Here is a 7,280-nt window from a genome sequence, read left to right on the forward strand (position 1 = left end):
AAACCAACACTCCATTATTGCAGCTTCCCACTTCCTGGTATATGATGAGGCTCTTCTTTCCCATAAGTCACATATCTCAGAACCTTGTGTTGATGTGAGTCTTGTTATACTAAATAAATGCATATCCTTCTCTAGCATTTCTCCCTTCTTTTGGAAGATCCTTAAACCTATACTATGAGGAGTGAGTCAATCACATTTAGCCACAACAACTAAAAGAGAATCCTTCTGATTTTTTTTTCTTTAATTCATTCCTTACAGAATGAGATTTTTACTCTAGGAATAAAAGTTATTTCCTATGTGGCTTGAGATACCTATTCTTCTCCCTTTAATTGACTGATGTTATTGACACAATCATTGTTTCCATCAGAATAGTGTTCATGACTGTCAAACCTTGGAAGTCTCCCTCATAACCTCAAGTTATGAAGAGAAGTCTTATCTATGAATTTTATATAATAAAAATTAAATGTAGTTTCTTCTTCTTTGGCATCTTGTAGAAAAAGAAAAAGAGGTCATTGTTACCTTTAGAGTAAAATAGAATGTCCCTTGGGTGTTGTGTGTGTGTGTGTGTGTGTGTGTGTGTGTGTGTGTGTGTCACAGGAAGACTGACTCTGCTTCCATCTAGGTGTAGTCTTTACAGACTCTGCTGCCACCTCAGGGGGAAGGCTCGTGTCTCATGCCGCACAGACACCAAGGAGCCTTCACAAGCCTGGGAGATTTTCAACCCAAATTGTGATGTCATCAGGAATTGTTTTTTTTTTAATTTTTTATTAATTACACTTTATTCATTTTGTATCCCCCCATAAGCCCCTCCCTCCTCCCTTCCCGATCCCACCCTCCCTCCCCTTTCTGCATGCACGCCACTCCCCAAGTCCACTGATAGGGAGGTTCTCCTCTTCTTTCCGATCTTGGTCTATCAGTTCTCATCAAAAGTGGCTGCATTGTCCTCTACTGTGGCCTGGTAAGGCTGCTCCCCTCTCAGGGGGAAGTGATCAACGAGCAGGCCAATCAGATTATGTCAGAGGCAGTCCCTCTTCCCATTACTATGTAACCCATTTGGACACTGAACTGCCATGGGCTACATCTGTGCAGGGGTTCTAGGTTATCTCCACAAATAGTCCTTGGTTGGAGTATGATTTTCTGGGAAGTTCCCTGTGTTCAAATTATCTTGTTCTGTTGCTCTCCTTGTGGAGTTCCCGACCCCTCCAGCTCTTACTATTTCCCACTTCTTACATAAAATTCCATTCACTCTGCCCATCAGTTGGCCATCAGGCTCAGCATCTGCTTTGACAGTGTATACTGCAGAGGCTTTCAGAGGCCCTCTGTGGCAGGTTCCAAGGTTGTTTCCTGTTTTCTTCTGGCTTTCAGAGGCCCTCTGTAGCAGGTTCCGAGGTTGTTTCCTATTTTCTTTTTCTTCTGATGTTCATCCTCTTTGCCTTTCAGGATGGGGATTAAACATTTTAGTTAGTGTCCTCTCTTTTGCTTAGTTTGTTTAGATGTACAAGAACTGTTTTTAATGTAGATGAATATGGGACTTCACATGTAGTTAGCAAGATAGTTTCTGTCTAATATATAGCTTAGCATAAGCTGTAAAAAGTCACAAAACACCAAGAGGATGTTTTTGAATATTTTATTTTTGTTTAGTTTTGTTTTTCAAGACTGTTTTGTTTTGTTTTGTTTTGTTTTTTTGGTTTGGTTTTGTGTTTGTTTGTTTGTTTGTTTGTTTGTTTTGCAGCCTTGGCTATCCTGGACTTGCTTTGTAGACCAGTTGAATACTTCCTAATCAACATAAATTATTATGCTAAATCTGTAGATCACCTCATTAATATATATATATATATATATATATATATATATATATATATATATATATATACATGTATCTATCTTTGTGTGTCTTTCAGTATAGGTGTGCGTCATGAGAGTATGTGTGTGTGTCTCTGTGTGTGTGTGTGTCTGAGTGTGTGTGCGAGCATAGGCCATGGATAAAAATCTGGTTCCTTCTCCTACAACTCTGTTTTTTTTTTTTTTTAATTTAACCTCTATAACGGTGTTAATCTGTGTCCCCAAGCCCTTCACACACACACAGGTTACAGACTTGTGCTGATACCCCTGCATTTTTAAAGTGGGTTCTGCCAATCAGAACTCAGATCTTTACACTTGCACAGCAAATACATCACTCACTGAGCCATGTCTCTAACTCATGTTCAACACATTTAAGGGTGATACCTTGATGTGGCGTGCTATCTGGTTGGTACAACACTATTTTCTAGCTGAAATGAGCTTTTAAAAGTGTGATTTAATCACTCAACCTCAATAAATTAATAGAAAACAGAGACAGAATCTGAACATAAATGACTAGATTTAGGGAAGGTATGTCTTACAACAATCATGTCTCATTTTTCATCTAATTTAGAAAATCTAGGCTGTTTGTTAATATAAATTATGTTTATTCTTGAATTTCTCTGTCTTCGAAACACCTCAGTCTTTGACTTAATATACATCAGATGCTATCACCATCATGCTCTCTGAGAACTACTTAAGAATACTTGGTAGTTAATTTTCTTTTCTCTTTGTGTCCATCTCCATCCTTCTGACACCAGTGAGTTACATCTTTTTGCAGCTTCCAGACTGAAGCAGCACAATAGTAAAACTCTGGGCTCCTCAGGCCACAAACTGGCCATGGCATAATGAATGACCTGCAGCGTCGGACTGCTTCTGGAATGCCAAAGACCACAGCTCGATGCCTCCGGAACGTGACCCACACTGCACTCTACTGGGGTGGGAAATGGGTGCTGGCTGCCAGAATACCAAATGCCTGCTCAGGAGGAAGGCAGGGTGAATGCTGTGAATAAGCCTTCCTGAAGGGAGAGTGCTGTGAGATGACATCCATTAATACTCATTTCACCTGAGTCTTAGTCCCCACTTTCCTGAGAAATTCCCCCTGAAAAATATCTACTCCTTCCCATGCACAGAGGCAGATCTGATCTAGTACTCAGAAATCGAGCTCCTCTGTGCAATCTTCCTATGATTTGCCTAAGAGAAGAAACATAAAGCATTTTTTAAATTTTATTTCCCAATGCTTTAATTTAGACTTAGAAAGCTTTGCTATCACTTTAGATGGGGTTGGCAACTAAAAAGTCCTATTCAGAACATGTAACTCCCTCATGACAAGGTCTGAACCATTGTGGAATTTGCCCATGAAGGAATAAAGAAAGGTGTAAAGATTTTACCTCTGCTGTATTTTATAACTGGAGTTAATGAATCTCACTACCTCATTTATTTTCATCTTATTTAGTTACTTAGTTAAGCTTTTTTTTCAGTGTCATCCCTTTGTAAATATTCGTTTTTTCTCTTGGTTCTTCATCACATTTCAATGCATTCATTTTAAAAGTGGAGATTTGCAAGGTGAGAATGAAAACTCCAGGGTACTACATCTATAAAATCTATAAGACGATAAGAAGATAAGAGGCCAAACCCGCTGAAAGCTTTGGGACTTGCAAGCTTGTCTGTAATACCCTTAAGCCAAAGCAATCTGCCCGCCTCCCCTCCACCCTGTTCGCCTAACTCAGGCAGATAAACTCAGCATTAAAATGAGTCAAGCAGGAGGCTGCCTCAATCACAGCTCGTTTTACTTACAGTGTAGTACTGAGAAAGGCCATAAACTTCAGCCTGACAGATCTAGAATGCTCATTTCAATACGCTTTCCCTGTGTGCAGCCTTGCTGATCAGATTTCATATCCTGCCAACAAAATATAACAAACATATTAACCACATGTGGTAAATCGCCACTGGATACGCTGACTCCCAATGATGTGAAGAGTTTGTATAAATGAGAGTATCTGGCTGCCTGATACCCTTTGAGGGCCAAGAACGATGTCCCATTCTGAGGGGATAATAGAGGGACAGGCCAGTTGCAGAGAGGTTCTGTGGTCCCACTCAGTATGGGAAGCCTGGAAGGACAGGATGTCACAGGCAGAAAAAACAAACAAATGAAAACCATATAAACATTTTATTATCTTTTTTTAAAATTTTTTATTAATTACACTTTATTCATTTTGTATCCCCCCATAAGCCCCTCCCTCTTCCCCTCCCGATCCCACCCTCCCTCCCCTTTCTGCATACATGCCCCTCCCCAAGTCCACTGATAGGGGAGGTCCTCCTCTCCTTTCTGATCTTAGTTCTCATCAAAAGTAGCTGCATTATCCTCTACTGTGGCCTGGTAAGGCTGCTGTCCCCTCAGGGGGAGGTGATCAAAGAGCAGGCCAATCAGATTATGTCAGAGGCAGTCCCTCTTCCCATTACTATGTAACCCACTTGGACACTGAACTGCCATGGGCTACATCTGTGCAGGGGTTCCAGGTCATCTCCACGAATAGTCCTTGGTTGGAGTATGATTTTCTGGGAAGTTCCCTGTGTTCAAATTATCTCGTTCTCTTCAGATTGTATAAATCTTTCGCCTTTTACATTTTATTATCTTAATGCACTAATCTTACATATGTTAAAGTCACGTTCAAGAGGAGGGATGTGGAAGAGCCAATGTGAAACCACAGTGTATAACTCTGAGTAAAAGCTAAGCGCTCTTGTGTTTCTGTTTGTATTTTTATTGGCAATAGTCCTAAGAGAGTACCTGGACCTAAAGAAAGACTGAAATATCCCCTGATAAATGCAAGCAGTGAGCCTGTACCCAATAATTCATCAGCAGCCCAGGGCATGGCTGTGTTTAGCTTTCCACTCTGCTCTAGTGTCTGACTCTTCTAATGAAGACGTTGCGGGGCAGTGTGGAGGTAAACTAAGAGAAAATACACTATTCTGGAATCACAAAAGGGCAGAAACATTTCCGTAAACTTGTCACAGCACAGTAATCATTTCATTAGCAATAGAAGATGCAAAGCTACCTCTTCTCCACTCTCTATGGCCAGTGAAATGAAACATGTTCATTTACAAATACATTCTAGGTAAGTTGGCAGTTTATAAGAGCCTCCATTTGATCCTGTCATCTCTTCTTTTCATTCCTTCTCTCTCCTCTATTACTCTTCCCCATCTCTCCATCCTTAGTGCCTGCTTGCCTGCCTACTTGCCTGTCTTTTTTCATTTTAACTATCCTATATTTAATCTCTTTTCTTCAACAAATGTCTGCTCACACTCACGTCCTCTGCAATCCCCCCAAATATAACAAAACAATGTTTTGTTTTAACCAGCTATTCAATGCACTAAATCAATAGTACCACAATTGGAACCCAAGAACTGGAAAATGAAATTGGTTATGGAAGACCAGGAGAAGAGGCCTCATATAGGCCAGATAGAAGGCAAGTCAGTGTAAGCTTCCCCTATGATGACTCCTAAACTGCTGCGTACTGGTCGGAGCAAACTCGATTAAGGCAGAGGACAGCAGAAATTCCTAAAAAGAAAGATATTTTTTAGATGAAATCTAAATTGATCTCAGAGGCTGTTAAATGTACATTGTGATATAAGTGGAAATAAATGAGATTAGAGAGGTGAGGTGGACAAATGTCATAAGAAAAGAAACTATGAAGAATTTGCAATGTATTCGAAGAACAGAAACAATGGGGACGTTCAATGAACATGACAAATTTGCCTCCTGGGCTACAGTCGATCTGAACTCTGTCAGACTTGATATAGTATCAATATTATCTGAATATATATATATATATATATATATAAATTAAAATAGTCTCAATAATATGTATGTTTGTAAATATATGCATATATGTTCAGCAACTCACCCATGAATATATGCTGCAGACTTTCTGTTATCTTCCTTTCGGGTGATTGTCCGCTTTAATTTTTATTCAGTTTTTCATGAGTGTGTATATGTTTTGATGCACACATACACGTGTGTACACATGTTCACAAGTGTTTACATGAGTGTGGAAACCTGAGATTGATGCACTAAGTCTGCAGAGCTATTTTTCACAGGACTTCTAAATTTTTCATGAAGGTGGAGTCCCCAGTCAAACCCAAAGCTCATAGATATGGCTGGTCTCGGTAGACCAGTACCGGGGACCTGCCATTTTCAGCTATCATGGCTGAACACTGGTCTGTACACTTCCAGAGCAAGGACAAACCGATGGGACACACTATTAGCCCCACATATTATTTTCATTTTAGTCAAGTTTCTCTAGGAAGATAGAGCTCATTGCTTCGGTGACTTTCCTGTGTCTTCCTTGTCAGTGCTTGAATTACAGCAGCTGCCATTGAGGAACCTTTCCTTTCTTTTCCATCTTTTTCACTTGGTGATGGAAATCTGATGTCAGGTCCACACGCTTGCATAGCAAACACTTCATCAATTGAATCTCAGAACCCCAAATACAATATCTAATTAGCAGCATAAATACTATGCTTATGCACAGTAATCTACAGAAAATGTAGAATATTAAGACAATTCAAAGATTTTTACAAAGAAGTAACCGGTGATCTTTGGGGTCACTGATATTCACTTTACACCAATTAAGCATTAAATGTAGAGCTCAGTGCTTGCTCCAGTCTCTTACTTCATAAAGTTTTTTTTTTTATCTTGCTGCAAAGAAATAATAAGAACTGAAAAGGAAGACGTATAAATGATATACATGTTTTCTCTTCCAACATGTCTTTGAAATCTACAGAGACAGAGAGTATCACATTAATATCTAAAATGTGAGTAATGTGAATCTTTAAAACAGCAAGAAATGTTTGGATGGATGTAAAAATCTCAGGACAAAATGAATGAACTGGATCATTAACTGGCTAGAAAGTATCCACTATACTTAATTGCTAGAAACAACTTATCTATGGTGGTATTCATTTGGAAGTAAGCATTTTATAAATGCTACAGCACTTTCAAAGTTTGTCATTAGACTAACCTCATTGACTATAATTAGTTGAGGTTCTATTTATTTATTTACTTACTTACTTACTTATTTTTTGCTGTGATATTTGAGCAGAAGTAATGAGAGTTGTGGAGTTTGTGTTGGATTACACAGAGTATAGACAGGAAACAGCCATCAAGATGTAAGACTATGAAACTGTAAAATAATTACATCATTTTCACCTTCCCTTTTCTTCCTCCAATCCCACCCATGTAACCATAACCAACCCTGCCTGCTCCTTCAAAATCATAGCCTCCTTTCCAAATTTATCCGTTTCTCTCTCTCTCTCTCTCTCTCTCTCTCTCTCTCTCTCTCTCCCTCCCTCTGTGTGTGTGTGTGTGGCTAGACACACACATGTATATTCCTAAATATTTAAATATAACCTTTCCACTCTATGTAATATTACCTGTATAT

This window comes from Psammomys obesus, unplaced genomic scaffold (assembly GCF_907164565.1).
Source record: "Psammomys obesus unplaced genomic scaffold, mPsaObe1.curated_primary_1811, whole genome shotgun sequence".
In the NCBI taxonomy this organism is placed as follows: domain Eukaryota; kingdom Metazoa; phylum Chordata; class Mammalia; order Rodentia; family Muridae; genus Psammomys; species Psammomys obesus.